Source organism: Ooceraea biroi, chromosome 14 (genome assembly GCF_003672135.1).
Source record: "Ooceraea biroi isolate clonal line C1 chromosome 14, Obir_v5.4, whole genome shotgun sequence".
NCBI lineage: Eukaryota > Metazoa > Arthropoda > Insecta > Hymenoptera > Formicidae > Ooceraea > Ooceraea biroi.
Window position 1 is genome coordinate 5,416,391 of NC_039519.1, and position 17,937 is coordinate 5,434,327.

The 17,937-nt window shown below is 35.6% G+C and overlaps 1 protein-coding gene and 1 long non-coding RNA gene across 4 annotated transcripts in view; one reads left to right on the plus strand and one right to left on the minus strand.

Moving 5' to 3' along the window:
* Positions 1 to 17,937, plus strand: part of LOC105274790 (calcium/calmodulin-dependent 3',5'-cyclic nucleotide phosphodiesterase 1) — a 137,585-nt gene that overhangs the window by 92,834 nt on the left and 26,814 nt on the right. The window lies entirely within an intron of this gene.
* On the minus strand, positions 5,287 to 11,481 carry LOC105274786. Its single transcript, XR_003407456.1, has 2 exons — positions 9,577 to 11,481; positions 5,287 to 6,370 (listed from the first exon to the last, which is right to left on the minus strand). It is a non-coding gene; the product is annotated as an uncharacterized LOC105274786 (long non-coding RNA).

Here is a 17,937-nt window from a genome sequence, read left to right on the forward strand (position 1 = left end):
ATTGTTGCAACTTGCAAATTTGGTTTGCTAAGTAAAAATGCAACAAACATTTGTGCGCGCACATGGAAAAGAATAAAAAAGATTTCTTCTTTCGCCACGCTACAAGCGCAGCAGCAGAGGTTTAAACAAAAACTTAATTTCCTGATTTAAAAACATTAGCACGGTTGCAGGATGTTTCATGTATAGAGCGCGAAAATGCACGAAACCTCACTTCGTTAAACATTAATGACTAGATTAAAAATGTACCGTGTTGTGTCGTCGGGTATACTAATCGGATGACGAATGATGAAGTTATAGACTTATTGTACGAAAAGAGAGATTGTGAATTATGTACGCCTCTCAAAAGCTATGTGCGCAAAAATATGATTCTAATCAGCTTTTGTTTTCAGTACTTGCACGAAAAGAGATTTGGTACTTTTTAATGAACAGAACTCTAAATTCTGAATTGAACTGAATTTATTGAAGTAAATTATTATTTCAAAAAATTCGAAGCGATTTTCCTTTTTATATTTCAGAGACGGATCAGAATTTTGTTCACATGTTTGGTTTCTCAAGATTTACTTCACTGTTTTCCGCAAATAATAAAACTGCTTAAAATAAAAAGCAATTGCATATAAAAAATATCGTTTTTGGTGTTGCGTTTCAGAGTAAATATGCATTCAAACGAAATTATATTAAATCAACGAAAGATTGCACACGAATCCGTAATTATGACTTGTTCGATATTTGTTTTGGCAATCTGACAAAAAACGATGTGCGTTAATTACGAGCTTTTATTATTCAGAACTTGCAAATACGTGTACATCGGGCGCGGCTCATTCTCAGAGGAATCGAAGAACGAGTTGCACGTATGACTATAGTCGACTATACAGGGTGACCCATTTTAATTTATACAATCGATTTTTTAAAAAACTAAAAGAGATACGAAAAAATGTTTCAGACAGACATGTCACGATTTCGAGGGGGACATAAGATGATACCATTGGTTTGACCTTGAATAGTCGTTTGAAGGTCACGCGAAGATCACCTTCAATTTCTTAAATTGAAACCCCAACTTTTTATTGCAGATTCTTATTCTCCATCGAAAAGTAAGTAACTTTTGTCTGAAACATTTTTCCGAAAACTGTCATCTTATGTCCTTAAAATGTCCTCAAAACTCATCTTGAAGATCATTTTAAGGACATAAGATGACATTTTTCGGAAAAATGTTTCAGACAAAAGTTGCATGTTTTCTCGCGTAGAATCCGAATCCGTAATAAAAAATACCATGTCTCATTAAAAACAAATTTCAGACCGGAAGTTAGAATTTCGATAAACAATGACCCGTCTAGTTGTATCCACATTCTCTGTCGTGTATGGAGATCAACGTTCGAACAGTGTATTGTCGAATATCGACAATGTCAAACGTGATTACGTAAATCGGTATTCGATTCAAGAAATTGAAGGTGATCTTCGCGTGACCTTCAAACGACTATTCAAGGTCAAACCAATGGTATCATCTTATGTCCCCCTCGAAATCGTGACATGTCTGTCTGAAACATTTTTTCGTATCTCTTTTAGTTTTTTAAAAAATCGACTGTATAAATTAAAATGGGCCACCCTGTATACTGCACAAAAGAGCGCGGAATACATAATCATACTCAATCTGATTTTGCATCTAGCAACCGATTGGAAATCAGATTTCCTGAATGTCGCTAAATTTAACAATGTGGATATAATCTCCGCGAATGTTATCTGGTTCGCATAGCACGATGGGCGACAGAAGGGAAGAAAAAGCGAGGCAATGAAACACGGGCGAACGAAATGGCATTCGAAATTATGGTCTTTGTCCAGGCATAGGCTCCGTTCCGTCAGGAAGCTCTGCACGGTGCGATAATCAATAATCCAGGTATACGTACACGTTTGCGTTACGTGAATACGTATGTACGCCGAGCGCTGTCGGCGTTTCCTAAAGAGCCGCTGCCAGCAATCTTTACTTTATCTTTTATTTCCGTCCGACGCGAACGGCGAATTCGCGAGTTCTTTGAGTTTTGGCTTTGCTGCAGTTGATTCCGATCACGGATTCTAGCTAAACTTCGCGGGATAAAGCCAGCAACTGCGAGTGGCTCGGTGAAATCGACAAACGGACGCAAGCTTGAGAAACTGAAAATTTTCCACTGACGTTTAAGCGATAACGATCAAAGTTACTTATATAAAATTTTTCCAATCACAAGAAAAGGTCAATGAGGTTCAACCTTTCAATGTTATTTAATACAGATTTGTGTATAGTAATATTTTCAGATTTTTCAGGTATTAAAATCTGTCCAAAGTATTATTGAATTTAAAACTGCTCAATTTAGCTTGAGCTTTTCTGTGTCGGATGCGACATTTTAAGCAGTCTGATATCCGCACATGCGAATTTTCACTTGCTATCAATGTGCGAGTTACTAAGTGCTAACTTATTAATAGCGATCGATAATGAATGAGATTCGAGCTCCGGATAGCTTTTTCGCGAAGAACAGATAAAGAGGTATTTCGTGCCTTATCTTCCTCATCTTACCAATTAACTTGAATTAGGTTTCTGCATCCGGCAGTCGACGAGCATGTTATCGTACATCCGTCATTATCAATTTTTCCATGGATGGCGTGTAGTTCACTGTTTGTATTCCGATAGTATCAAAATAGTGTTTAGTACCTTCGCGCAACTAATTTTATTAGATGTTAACAAGCTAGATGCACAAATTTTAAACATATTTTTGAAAAAGTCTCTTGTCTCTTGTGCGGGAGGAAGAACGATATCCTGAGCCGATGGCATAACCCCGACATATTCTTTTCAACATATGAAAATCGAATAGGAAAGACCCTTTTCACCTTTCGCGTCACGTAAGAAAGTTACGAACGGGATAAGCTTTCCCCAGTTTCGCGTTTTCCACCTTTGACGCGATACTACATCTTCTATCCTTCACTTTCATATCAAAAATATGTGACTTTAGCTTTATTTATTTCATTTAAGATAATTATAGATTATTATCAACGTGGTATCGAGGCAGATTTCTATTTCGAATCAAATTTAAAAATTAATCAAGTTTAAAAATTTTACGTGGAAAATGGTTGCAGGATAGATTACTGCGTCAATTAATACGGTTTAATGTGTTGCGTAATTAATGCATTCATTTCAGTTATTTCTTTTATTATGTGCGCTGTATTTATTTTATAAATAATTATATGCATATTATAATCGCGTTATGTATTGTTAAATAATAGCATAGAGCATCATTTTTGTAGATTGCTAACATTTTCATTATCTACACATACAAATATATACATAATTTACTTCCATAAAAGAATTGCATTATCTACACATACAAACATATATACGTAATTTACTTCCATAAAAAAATTGCATTGTGTAGAACGTTACGATAACAGTCACCCATTAAGATAATGAAAAAAATTGCCCTACGCGTGGGAATTACTCTACTATACATTTTACACGCTTGGTTTAATATACTTATATTATATATATGTACAAAATATATATATAATAAAAATTCATACATATGCGGTGTGATAATTACATAACATTGAAATATAATGGATTGTTTCGGTCGATAAGCAGGGACATTTTAAATCTTGAGAGACTCGTTGCGCAATATACGATTTCGTGTTCGAGTTTGCGTCCCTGGTGTGCGATCTTACGAGAGGATTATGCGACGACGATATTCCACTGTGGAATGTTGAAGTAAAAGAAATTCTCTGAACGAGACGAAGTTAGAGAGAAAAGTTCTTGGCTGATCACTTCCAAAACATATATAATATTTTCATCAAAAATCATTTTCTGTCGTTTATATCATAATATCATTAACTTTGCAAAAAGAGAACATGCTCATATCAAAAGATATTAAATGCTTCACCTTGATCCTCTCGTGAAATAAACCGTCGACCGAAAATGTATATGGATTTATAAATTATATTACAGTTTAATTGTAAGTTTATAATTTATAAATCCATAAGTTTGTAATTTATAAATTTATAAATTTACAATTTATATACAAATTCATCAATTTATAATTTATAATTTAATTGTAAAGGTATAATTTATAAATTCATAATTGTACAAATTTCATAATTATTTGTATTGAGAAAGTTGTCACTGTGAAATTTTATATATGTAGCTGTCAAAAATAATTTACACATACGTATGAAGTATGACTGCACGAACGGTAAGACAATCCACGACGAGTTATTCATTGATCTTAACAACACGTATATTTCGAGTCTCTCTTGTCATTAGTGAGACGCCTCGCAGACGCCAGGAAGATATACTTGTTACTTTGGACTAATAAGAAAATGACGGTGAACTTGCTGAAGCCAATCTCCGAGCTATAATTTTCTTCAGCTGTTTCTATCCATGTGCAACGTAATTACACTACATGCCAGCAATTATATGTGTAACATAATGGTCGTTGCAGAGAGAGAGAGAGAGAGAGAGAGAGAGAGGAATTGAAATAACCTTTGCATTTGCAAGGGTTGGGTATTGTCCAACACTTAATTATCGTGAAATCTGATCGCAATTTTCGGAACATGCAGTCTTACATATAACATGCAATTACATATCAGCTAAATATATTTTATTTTATTTTATTTGCTCGTTTGTTTTCTTTTAATCTCCTATTCTAAAAAAGGCGTGTTAACTTCGTGAAGTTCTTTTTTATCAAATATTGAGGCCTCTTTTCCGCGACGCTGATTGGTTCTCTCGCTTGGCTCGAACTTCGTGTGACTTGAACTTCGCGTTGCGAATGTCAGAATGTCATAGTGGCTGTTAGTGCGGTTATATTAATTTATTATTTTTTAGGAACGTGAAAACGACAGCTGCCAATTCTGTCAAATTTGTATTGATGAAACACGATGAAATAAATAACACCTTTAACGCCTTTTTTAGAATAGGATTTGTGTTATATATTATATAATAAATAATAGAATATTATTATTCGAAAACATTATTAATATTGAAAAATAAAATAGCGCGCGTAGCGCGCGCCTATGTTGCTAGTATGCATATAAAAGAGAGTGAATATTACATAATAAGATATTACCTCTAGAACACCCCGAGAAACTCGAATTTAATTCTTTATCTATAATAATATCTTATTATCGTAAATATTAAAAGATTTAGATAAGTTTTGACAAATCTGCTTCTCCGATTGCATCTACATAAATATTTTTTTGATAAACCGTAACATATGTCACTTTGTTTTTCATCGAAAACAATTTTGATTTGAATTCGATTAAACTCGTTCTATTTAGTTTTATCACTTGCCAACGTTTATCGCTTCTCGGATCTCGGATCTCGCAGCGTAAGCGCATTGATTAATAATAAGATAATCTAAAGATCTAAAGGGGAAGAGAAGCGATATAAGAAAAGAAAGAGAAGAAGGAAGACTCTTGGCCGCGTAATTCGCGAGACTCTGGTTTGTTGCCCGAGGAACGAAGCCGTATCAACTCTTACACCTTTAATCACATTTATCCAGAAGCCACCGACATTTTTAATAAACGAGTAGTTTGTCGAGAGTCATTACGTTGTCGTTACGATCTTAACACATTGCGGACGGATGACGAGATATCCCGCATTTCATATTGCGCATATAATTTTACAATATTTGTTGAAAATAAGTATTTAACATGATGACTTTTAAAATGATTTTTAATTATTAACCACTCATAAATAATTTAAACAAAAAAGAATAAGAAAAAATTCTAACACAAGAAAAGAAGCTAACCGCTGGATATTAGCAGTATAAAAACAATTTGCAGTTCGCAATGTGTTAAGCCAATGATATTATCACAAGAGTGGAATCGATACAACCATTTTTCTTTGAAATAATGAAGTTTCACTGCATCATATATCTTTCTTCTGACATATTATATTATTACATTACAATATAGAAATATTCGATATGCTTGATCCAATATATTGAGAGAGAAAGTCGATCTGATAAAGTATATCATGATTCAGCATTCAACAGTTGATACAGTTGATAATTATTACAAACGTTTCTGTATAAAAGTACGTAAAATATTTAAACTTAGACATACATGAGTGTCGACGATTTGAACTTTAAATGAGTCAGATGGCGTAGGAATCGATATGTTACTTTTGTTGAGTTCGACTTCTTATGTGCACATTCTTCTTTCTTTTTTTTCTTGGTCGATATGACGTACACATTGTGCAACAGTAAAGAATAAAGTCTTTTATTTGTCAGCAAAAGTGTAATTGCATTACTTGCGCATCTTAACACGCAAGTATTGGATACAGTTGCCAACACTCTCGCTATTTGTAACGTAATAATTATCCTCGATAATTGTCTAGAGTTGTTATCGCTATCTTCACCTATTCTACAGGGTGTCCCGGGTTTTAACCGACAAACTGCGGGAGCATATTCTACTAGTGGAAATAAGAAAAAATTCTTATATCGAGTTTGCTTAGAAATGCTTTATTACAAAGTTATAAACCAATATTGAAAAGAAGTATGAGATAAGTAACAACGGAACATAGTGCAGAATTTGCAAGGTCGAAGATGTTTATGTTATGTGTATTCACATGTACCAATTTTGATGGAAAATGTGCCACTGCAGTTTCGCCAAAGCAGCTGGATACAGTTAGACGGTTGTCCATCGCACTATGCTAGACAAGTTAGAAACTGGTTAGACGAACATTACGCTCATAGGTGGATTGGTCGAGGAGGACCGGCTTTCTGGCCTCCAAGATCGCCCGATTTAACGCCTCTTGATTTTTATTTATGGGCAACTTTAAAAAATAAAGTTTACAGTACAGAAGTAATCTCGCTTGAAGATTTAAAGCAACGAATTACTAATTCAGTTACTGAGATGCAACCAAATTTTCAGGAATGTCGTACTGTAACAAATTCCGTACTACGTCGGTGTCTAGCTTGTATCGATGCGCAAGGACAACATTTTGAAATGCGTCACTAAATCATTGCGTAGATAATTTTTATTTTTGTGAAAAAATCCGTTGTTACTTATCTCATATTTCTTTTCAATATTGGTTTATAACTTTGCAATGAAGCATTTCTAAGCAAACTCGATATAAGAACTTTTTCTTATTTCCACTAGTAGAATATGCTCCCGCAGTTTGTCGGTTAAAACCCGGGACACCCTGTATATAATAAATATATATATTATTATATTTATTATATAATTATATACAGGGTGTCCCGGGTTTTAACCGACAAACTGCGGGAGCATATTCTACTAGTGGAAATAAGAAAAAATTCTTATATCGAGTTTGCTTAGAAATGCTTTATTACAAAGTTATAAACCAATATTGAAAAGAAATATGAGATAAGTAACAACGGAACATAGTGTAGAATTTGAAAAGTCGAAGATGTTTATGTTACGTGTATTCACATGTATTCATGTTCACTATGTTGAAACGATTCAGTATGATTGTTACTTTCACAACAGTAGCCGTTAGATTTCAATCGTCGTGTCAACTAGCAATTACTATCAGAATGCCAAAAGTGTTTTCAAACGAGGAATACACCGATATTCATTTCGTGTACGGATTCTGTGACGGAAATGCACGAGCTGCCGTACGAGAGTATCAACGTAGATTTCCTAACAGGAGAGCACCAGATAGATTTAAAGCAACGAATTACTACTTCAGTTACTGAGATGCAACAAAATTGTCAGGAATGTCGTACCGTAACAAATTCTGTACTACGTCGATGTCTAGCTTGTATCGATGCGCAAGGACAACATTTTGAAATGCGTCACTAAATCATTGCGTAGATAATTTTTATTTTTGTGAAAAAATCCGTTGTTACTTATCTCATATTTCTTTTCAATATTGGTTTATAACTTTGCAATGAAGCATTTCTAAGCAAACTCGATATAAGAACTTTTTCTTATTTCCACTAGTAGAATATGCTCCCGCAGTTTGTCGGTTAAAACCCGGGACACCCTGTATATAATAAATATATATATTATTATATTTATTATATAATTATATACAGGGTGTCCCGGGTTTTAACCGACAAACTGCGGGAGCATATTCTACTAGTGGAAATAAGAAAAAATTCTTATATCGAGTTTACTTAGAAATGCTTTATTACAAAGTTATAAACCAATATTGAAAAGAAATATGAGATAAGTAACAACGGAACATAGTGTAGAATTTGAAAAGTCGAAGATGTTTATGTTACGTGTATTCACATGTATTCATGTTCACTATGTTGAAACGATTCAGTATGATTGTTACTTTCACAACAGTAGCCGTTAGATTTCAATCGTCGTGTCAACTAGCAATTACTATCAGAATGCCAAAAGTGTTTTCAAACGAGGAATACACCGATATTCATTTCGTGCACGGATTCTGTGACGGAAATGCACGAGCTGCCGTACGAGAGTATCAACGTAGATTTCCTAACAGGAGAGCACCAGATAGATTTAAAGCAACGAATTACTACTTCAGTTACTGAGATGCAACAAAATTGTCAGGAATGTCGTACCGTAACAAATTCTGTACTACGTCGATGTCTAGCTTGTATCGATGCGCAAGGACAACATTTTGAAATGCGTCACTAAATCATTGCGTAGATAATTTTTATTTTTGTGAAAAAATCCGTTGTTACTTATCTCATATTTCTTTTCAATATTGGTTTATAACTTTGCAATGAAGCATTTCTAAGCAAACTCGATATAAGAACTTTTTCTTATTTCCACTAGTAGAATATGCTCCCGCAGTTTGTCGGTTAAAACCCGGGACACCCTGTATATAATAAATATATATATTATTATATTTATTATATAATTATATACAGGGTGTCCCGGGTTTTAACCGACAAACTGCGGGAGCATATTCTACTAGTGGAAATAAGAAAAAATTCTTATATCGAGTTTGCTTAGAAATGCTTTATTACAAAGTTATAAACCAATATTGAAAAGAAATATGAGATAAGTAACAACGGAACATAGTGTAGAATTTGAAAAGTCGAAGATGTTTATGTTACGTGTATTCACATGTATTCATGTTCACTATGTTGAAACGATTCAGTATGATTGTTACTTTCACAACAGTAGCCGTTAGATTTCAATCGTCGTGTCAACTAGCAATTACTATCAGAATGCCAAAAGTGTTTTCAAACGAGGAATACACCGATATTCATTTCGTGCACGGATTCTGTGACGGAAATGCACGAGCTGCCGTACGAGAGTATCAACGTAGATTTCCTAACAGGAGAGCACCAGATAGATTTAAAGCAACGAATTACTAATTCAGTTACTGAGATGCAACCAAATTTTCAGGAATGTCGTACCGTAACAAATTCTGTACTACGTCGGTGTCTAGCTTGTATCGATGCGCAAGGACAACATTTTGAAATGCGTCACTAAATCATTGCGTAGATAATTTTTATTTTTGTGAAAAAATCCGTTGTTACTTATCTCATATTTCTTTTCAATATTGGTTTATAACTTTGCAATGAAGCATTTCTAAGCAAACTCGATATAAGAACTTTTTCTTATTTCCACTAGTAGAATATGCTCCCGCAGTTTGTTGGTTAAAACCCGGGACACCCTGTATAAATGAATGTTCTCAAACTCTGGTAATAAAGACTTTGCTTTTCCGATGAATTTTAAATGCACTGTAATCGTGATGTGGTGAATAATTATCTAAAACTGCTTTAAATCTTGTCAAGCTTGTCTTAATCATACCAACGCTTTTTTAACTTACTTAATTTAGTCTGAGCCATTGTTAATAATGCTTCGTTGCAGATAGCACCGACAGACACTTCTAACCTCTAGCGTTATACAAGAATACTAGCGTTATACAATGTAGTTTTCGCCTTATAACAAATATTCTTTCTCAACGCGCGATTCGTATCCGGCTGCTAGATGGATCCCAAAAAATGTTTTTATATCTTCACTATTATTGATTACACATAAAACGTAAGAATAATATAATACGACTTAAAAATCTAGAAATATTGCATTTCCGTGGACGCTGAGAACCTTAGTCTTTTTAACAGAATTATGATATGTCGACACCACTGGCAACTTTATTGTTCAGTGAAAAACAACGTTTCGACCAGAATTTCTGGCCCTCTTCAGGTTTCAAGTTAGTACATACAGTTAATAATTACAATGTCGTTTTCTTCCTATAACCAATCAACAACGCAAATTACACTACAATTTAATAACTTAAACAGGCACACAATATGATTACAATAAAAATTCACCTCGATAAATTACAACAGAATAACATACTAACCAAAAAAAGGACATCGCATAAACTATCGAACAATGACAAAGAATCACGTCCGTACTCGATGATGACAAGTCGAAGAATGATGTTTTCGGTGACGAATCAAAACAGTTCTAAATATTTTTCAGTATAGGATCATAAACACCCGGCAAGTTATCAGTGTCCGTCTGTAGATTGATCGCATCGTGATGTCTTTTAATAAAAATCATTTCCGCCACTCCGCGTTTATGTTAATGTTGTTCTTGGTGTAGAATGTCTATCTTTGACCAGTCAAAGTCATGGAACAAGGAAGCTCTGTGTCTGCTGACAACTGAGCAATTACCTTCACGTTTCGAAATATCGCTTCCATGTTCCTTGACCCTCGTAGCCAGGTGCCTTTTTGTTTGGCCCACGTAGCAGGCATCGCAATCCTTACATTTCAAGCGGTAAACTACACCAGTTTTGTTACTATCGGGTAACGCGTCTTTGCCAGAATTTATGATACAGTCTAATCTCTTATTTATCGCGTGTATTACATTAATGTTATAGCTTTTAAAAACCCTGTGGAGAATGTCACTAAGACCGTTTACAAATGGTAACACTACAGATTTGGCTCTATTATCACCATCCTCATTAATGTTGTCTTAGTCTTTTTCCCTTACTGCTAATGCAACACAATGCAGTAGCGACACAGTTCAAATACAATGAGCGCGACATTCAAATGCTTCCGAACAATGGGAAGTGTAAGATTATGAAGATCATTAGGGTGCACATTTCCACACAATATGCTTTTTTAATATTATCATGATCTCTTTCCTTAAATATATTTAAATATATTTACAATCGTTACATTTCTTCGGTACTCACTGGTGCTCGAATGATTTGAAATGTTTGGCGTTGCTTCAGACAGCTTTAACGATTTTTAACATCGACTATCGACTTTCATCAAAATCTGTCGTTACCTTATTTAATACGTGAGATCTACGTGCCCCTATGTGTCTTGAAAATCGTCTTTATACCTCTAAAATCCGAACTTTTTAACCGAGTTTCATCGCGTCTTCGGAAATTCAGTTTTCTCGTTGTGTGCTGAAAATTGAATAACGTTCGTTACTTTCGCGCGACGACGCGCGATACATTCGTGTTCGACGAAGACTTTGTTCTCCGCTCGTGTGCCTTAACGCCAACAGTAGAGGCGACTTAAGGGGATCCTGGAGTGACCAGTGAACTCCGTCGCGGCGTCTGAATTACCGGCGGAATCGGTGATTTTCCTGCATTTTCTTTTTATTGAATTCACAGAATGAAAAATCCTTTTCCACGATGAAAGTACACAATAATGTAATGTGAAAAGCAGGACTTAACTTTCCAAACGGAAAAAAATCACAATTTTTTATTCAGCCACGATTTCACAGGCATACGTAGGCACGAAATGATCACGAATCTTTCTGCACTAATTACTTTTACACTAGGCTTCTAAACTCATTTCTAAAAGCTTCCCCATATTCTTTCATTTTGTTCCGTCCTTGCGATTATCGAATTTTGGCCACACAAACTGCAAAACATTTATATTAAGAACATTAATGTACGAGGTGACGTCACAATAAGCCGATAATAAAACTGTAAATTTTTTTGTCGTTTTTAACATAAAGTCGAGTTTCGCTCGGTATATTTCTTTGTATACTTTAATCGTGGAGAAGGATTTTTCATTCTATACAATCATTAAAGAGTAATTAGTACAGTAAGATCGACCAATTCCGCCGGTAATACAGACGACTCCAGGATCCCCTTAAAGCTAGAGAACCGGTCGCGAGGAAAAGAACCCTCGAACACCAGTTCCAAATTTCGCGCAGTATATGTATACCGTATACAACCCGCTGAAACGTATAGCTACATGGAACTACGTAGACTTGCTTCGCCAACGTTGTGTAGCCAATAAACATTTTACGGACTGGCGGCATTTGCATAAGATGCTTCGCCGGCGTTCCGAGTTCCCGGTGTTCCGGGTCTGTAGTACGATTGGTACGACGGATATCTATCAGGCTAATGCATTTTTCAAGTGAGGTAACGACAACGAGATGGATGGGAGTCGCGTGACAGAAGTGTCGCATGTATAATCGATGATATCTCCACGAATCATCGCGAGATCGCCGAGTACCGAGCCGAGCATTTCGCGCGACTCGTACCTATATTACGGCACAACGTTGGCACGAGAAGCGGTTGCGGATACTGATGGCGATTAATGGATCGATTTACTGTGGTGGCACATCGATTGTGTTTGTATCGCACATTTGCGGCGGCTTTCCAGTATATTTCGCCGACAGCTAAATTAGTTTCCGCCGACTTTGCCTGGCCAGCGAACCGACGCTGTGCAAGCTCGCTAATATCGCATTACTTGGTCAACTTGAAGCGCTTTTGAAAATATCCAGCGAGAGTATACCCACAGAAAAGATTTCTGGACTTAATGCTACTACTCTTTAATCTATCATAAAATAAGATCGCTATAACGACAATCATATTTATTATTGAAAAGAAGCATATTTTAATCTTGAATAGAAAATTCGAAAATCTAGATTCAAATAATCTTGGTGCTATCTCATTAATTTTCTCAGAAGGATTTAGATAAAAATTTGTAGCAAGTTCAAAATATTCTTGATTTCAGAATATTGTCAGATCTAAAAGACATCTTATTCTATTCTTCTAAGAGAATTTGTAGAATCTGCACAAAACGGCCAATATTTATGTGTTGCAATCGAAAATCGGGAAAGTGTTTCTGTTATTTACAATGAATAAGTGCAAAAGATATGGAAATGTCTTATCTCGAATCTTATTTCTCAAGTAAGTATATTGTATATACTTACTTACATTTCCATATCTTTTAATATTTCTTGTAGAGTATTGCACTTATTCATTGTAAATAACAGAAACACTTTCCCGATTTTCGATTGCAACACATAAATATTGGCCGTTTTATCGGAATAAAGGACGCAGAGCGCCGAGTCGACGAGCGACTGTGAGAAAATGATGCCTCGACATGGACAAAGCCTACTATAAAGTGGCGCTAATATCAAATTATTCTATTGGATTGGCCAAAAAGTAATTGCGTTTTTTTTTATATAAATAAAAGGCGAATTTTTCATGGGAAACAAAAACTTTATTAAACAATATATTGTCCATTTTGTTTGATTATCTTTTGCCATTTTTCAGGCAACTTCATGATTCCGCGCTCAAAAAAGTTCTTATCTTTTTCAGCAAAAAACAATTCCAACAACGATTTGATATCCTCATCAGCAGTCAAGGTTTTACCATTCAAGGCGTTTTGCAAAGAACGAAACGAATGGTAATCTGATGGTGCCGGGTCTGGCGAATATGGTGGATGTGGTATCACATCCCATCCAAGCTGCAACAATTTTTCACGAGTGACCAAACTTGTACGTGGTCTAGCGTTATCATGGTGAAACACAACACCTTTGCGATTCACCAATTCTCGACGTTTCTGTTTGATGGCATCATTTAATTGATCCAGTTGACGACAGTATACGTCTGAATTAATGGTTTGATTTCTTGCAAGCAGCTCAAAATACACAACACCTTTAAAGTCCCACCAGACTGACAGCATAATCTTTCTTTGGTGAATATCTGCTTTTCAAGTGCTTTGAGCAGGTTCATCACGCTTGCTCCACGATCTTTTTCGTTTGACGTTGTCGTAGACGATCGATTTTTCGTCGCCTGTTATCATACGTTTCAAAAATGGATCATTTTCCTCACGTTTCAAAAGAGAATCGCAGATGTCAATACGCTTAGTGAGATGAATTTCTTTCAGCTCATGTGGTACCCAAATATCGAGCTTACTAATGTATCCAAGTCGTTTTGAATGGTTTTCAACACTCGATTTCGATATGTTAAGATTCTCAGCAATCTCTCGTGTCGTTAAACGCCGATTGGAATCGATCAGTGCCTTTATTTTGTCATCATCAATTTCGATTGGCCTTCCTGAGCGTGGTGCATCTTTCACATTAAAATCTGCAGATCGAAATTTGATAAACCAATTTTGACACTGCCGCAGCTTTAAAGCATCTTCGCCATATACATCAGATAACTTTTTATGAGCTTGCACGGCGTTTTTCCCTTTTCGGAAGTAATAAAAGAAAATATGAGGAAAATGTTCTTTTTGATTTTCCATTTTGAAATCGACGGCAAAGAAACAATTGTTAACGAAATCGTGTACTTTCTTTTTGTAAAACAAGCTTGAACTGTGAGTTGTTAACCTACATAATGAATTTGCGGTTTAGAATGAAGTTAGTTACATTTCAAGACATGTATGTCCATCTATTGGAAAAAAACGCAATTACTTTTTGGCCAACCCAATATATATTAATATAATATATAATATATATAATATTAGGTTGGCCAAAAAGTAATTGCGTTTTTTTTATATAAATAAAAGGCGAATTTTTCATGGGAAACAAAAACTTTATTAAACAATATATTGTCCATTTTGTTTGATTATCTTTTGCCATTTTTCAGGCAACTTCATGATTCCGCGCTCAAAAAAGTTCTTATCTTTTTCAGCAAAAAACAATTCCAACAACGATTTGATATCCTCATTAGCAGTCAAGGTTTTACCATTCAAGGCGTTTTGCAAAGAACGAAACGAATGGTAATCTGATGGTGCCGGGTCTGGCGAATATGGTGGATGTGGTATCACATCCCATCCAAGCTGCAACAATTTTTCACGAGTGACCAAACTTGTACGTGGTCTAGCGTTATCATGGTGAAACACAACACCTTTGCGATTCACCAATTCTCGACGTTTCTGTTTGATGGCATCATTTAATTGATCCAGTTGACGACAGTATACGTCTGAATGAATGGTTTGATTCCTTGCAAGCAGCTCAAAATACACAACACCTTTAAAGTCCCACCAGACTGACAGCATAATCTTTCTTTGGTGAATATCTGCTTTTCAAGTGCTTTCAGCAGGTTCATCACGCTTGCTCCACCATCTTTTTCGTTTGACGTTGTTGTAGACGATCGATTTTTCGTCGCCTGTTATCATACGTTTCAAAAACGGATCATTTTCCTCACGTTTCAAAAGAGAATCGCAGATGTCAATACGCTTAGTGAGATGAATTTCTTTCAGCTCATGTGCTACCCAAATATCGAGCTTACTAATGTATCCAAGTCGTTTTGAACGCTTTTCAACACTCGATTTCGATATGTTAAGATTCTCAGCAATCTCTCGTGTCGTTAAACGCCGATTGGAATCGATCAGTGCCTTTATTTTGTCATCATCAATTTCGATTGGCCTTCCTGAGCGTGGTGCATCTTTCACATTAAAATCTCCAGATCGAAATTTGATAAACCAATTTTGACACTGCCGCAGTTTTAAAGCATCTTCGCCATATACATCAGATAACTTTTTATGAGCTTGCACAGCGTTTTTCCCTTTTCGGAAGTAATAAAAGAAAATATGAGGAAAATGTTCTTTTTGATTTTCCATTTTGAAATCGACGGCAAAGAAACAATTGTTAACGAAATCGTGTACTTTCTTTTTGTAAAACAAGCTTGAACTGTGAGTTGTTAACCTACATAATGAATTTGCGGTTTAGAATGAAGTTAGTTACATTTCAAGACATGTATGTCCATCTATTGGAAAAAAACGCAATTACTTTTTGGCCAACCCAATACATACAAGAATATATGAGCATAAATTTGTACATGTTACTCTTGTCTCGAGACAGTAAGACAATCTTATTTAATTCGAGAGAGAAGAATAGAAATTACTGATTTAAATTAAGAATTGTTTTATTTTCATATTTTTTATACTTGTAATACGATTAAATTAGTCAAGAATATTTTTCGTCTTGTTATCAGAAATCCTTTCTGAGGGTGTAACTTAGATTACAATTTGTTGGCGCAACGCGTGCACGTACATGTCGATGATGCCGGTTATAACTTCGATTTTATACGCATCTGATGTGTCGCTGGATGCAAGCGCGCTCTCCGTGCACTCTCTCTCCATAAAAATGGAAATGCAAATTGAAAAAGAGACGGATATAAATATCGCACTCTATACTTTCGTCAAATGCATATATTTGCTCCGCGCAGCGCTCCTCGTGTATTATTCAAGCGAAACGCAATAATTCACGTATGTACCAGCTGTGTCTGTGTATATTTGCTCATCCGCTTATGGCGAATAATTTCATAACTCTCGTCGGGCGTCGTCAACAACATTCATACATTGAGGTTGGAAGATTTTTGGAAAGTAATGGAATCTTGCAGAATTATTATTCGAAAATATGCGTGTTCACGTTGGTGGTGCTCGTCGCGATGACAAGACGGAAGTGTAAATGGGATTCACAAGTGAATTTTAACGAAATTCCGCTTACTAATTTGAGCGCACGTTTTCACGTTCTGTAAACTCACTCAAATAAAATTACTTTTGCAGCCGCGCGCTCGCTGGGACTTCGCGAAAATATTCTCGATCAATTTATGAAAGTAAACATGAGATCCAAATTGAAAGCGAGTCGTCCTTTCTAATATCAAGACAGGCGAACGAAGATTGTCATGGCCTTCCGCAGCGTCGATTAACTCGAGCGTCATTTTATGCCGGACAGCTGGTAGCTTTTGGTGTTCTTAGCGAGGGAAAAGTCGTAAAATATCAGCCGTTGGATAATATACAGACATAAACCAGAGATAATAAACCATATATCTTAGATATGAAGCATAACTGCTTTGGCATAAAAGTTTACATTTTTCTGTTATTGTCTTATTTTTCTAAAACTGTAGAAAACAAGGCTGTAAGAGAAAAGTGAAAATAAAATTTTCAAATCAGAATATGATCATAAATATGTTAATAATGCCATTGTTAATATTATTATTAGACTTTGATTCGATTAAAGAAAATATGGTCACTGTGCGTTTGCTTTAGCAGCTCGTGCATTCTGCGAGGTTGTATCTCGTGTTGTTCACGTAGGCGATTATTTTTGGCCGAAATTCCCTTTGATGCATAGCCACGTGTCGTCGAATGTGAGGATGGTAGAATTTTCCCAGAACCGATATTCGAACGAGACAATTTATTCGCACAATGCTGCTCTGTTTGGAAATCAATCCTATTTTGTTATAAAATGCTCGTATCTACAATAATCATATTATTGTAGCAAGACAATAATTTTGATTCACACCATCTATCAATACGCGTTGAAGTGAGAACGCAAGGGCTAGTAAAAATGGTTTATATTAAATAACAATTTAAAATAATGATACGTGTGTGCGTGTGTGTGTGTGGAACTAAATACTTGAACAATGCTGTTTGATTAACTGCAGACCGTAGTGTATGCATAATTATGTTTGAATGCAGATTCGGCGACTTGCCGCGTGACGGAAATGGGAACGCACCGTGCCGTGCGTAATAATCCCGATTCAAACACTGAATTATATTATTCGGGCCAGATCAAGGCGCGAAGCATCGTGCGAGGGAATCCCTGATTTTATAGCAGGGGGTTGAAGCCAGTTTAATTTTGGGGGAATCAACCGCTTCGCTTTAATCTCGCTTAAGGGGGGAGCCTGCTTTAGAACGCTGAAAATAAGGTATATTTTACGAATTGTTTTTGGAGAAACTATACAGCGGATCATTATAAAACTTTGATGCATTTATTAGTACATGTTTGAAGATAAAAAAAATTATTTTTTGATTT